This window comes from Austrofundulus limnaeus, unplaced genomic scaffold, assembly GCF_001266775.1.
Source record: "Austrofundulus limnaeus strain Quisiro unplaced genomic scaffold, Austrofundulus_limnaeus-1.0 Scaffold2554, whole genome shotgun sequence".
Taxonomy (NCBI): domain Eukaryota; kingdom Metazoa; phylum Chordata; class Actinopteri; order Cyprinodontiformes; family Rivulidae; genus Austrofundulus; species Austrofundulus limnaeus.
The window spans coordinates 27285-27952 of NW_013954956.1; positions in this window are offsets into that span (position 1 = coordinate 27285).

Here is a 668-nt window from a genome sequence, read left to right on the forward strand (position 1 = left end):
TGGACCCTGGTCTTTGTTTGTTTATTTATTTACACACTGGACCCTGGTCTTTGTTTGTTTATTTACACACTGGACCCTGGTCTTTGTTTATTTACACACTGGACCCTGGTCTTTGTTTGTTTATTTACACACTGGACCCTGGTCTTTGTTTGTTTACACACTGGACACTGGTCTTTGTTTGTTTATTTATTTACACACTGGACACTGGTCTTTGTTTGTTTATTTACACACTGGACCCTGGTCTTTGTTTGTTTATTTACACACTGGACCCTGGTCTTTGTTTGTTTATTTATTTACACACTGGACCCTTTGTTTGTTTATTTATTTACACACTGGACCCTGGTCTTTGTTTGTTTGTTTATTTATTTACACACTGGACCCTGTCTTTGTTTGTTTGTTTATTTATTTACACACTGGACCCTGTCTTTGTTTGTTTATTTATTTACACACTGGACCCTGGTCTTTGTTTGTTTGTTTATTTATTTACACACTGGACCCTGTCTTTGTTTGTTTATTTATTTACACGCTGGACCCTGGTCTTTGTTTATTTATTTACACACTGGACCCTGGTCTTTGTTTGTTTATTTATTTACACGCTGGACCCTGGTCTTTGTTTGTTTATTTACACACTGGACCCTGGTCTTTGTTTATTTATTTACACACTGGAC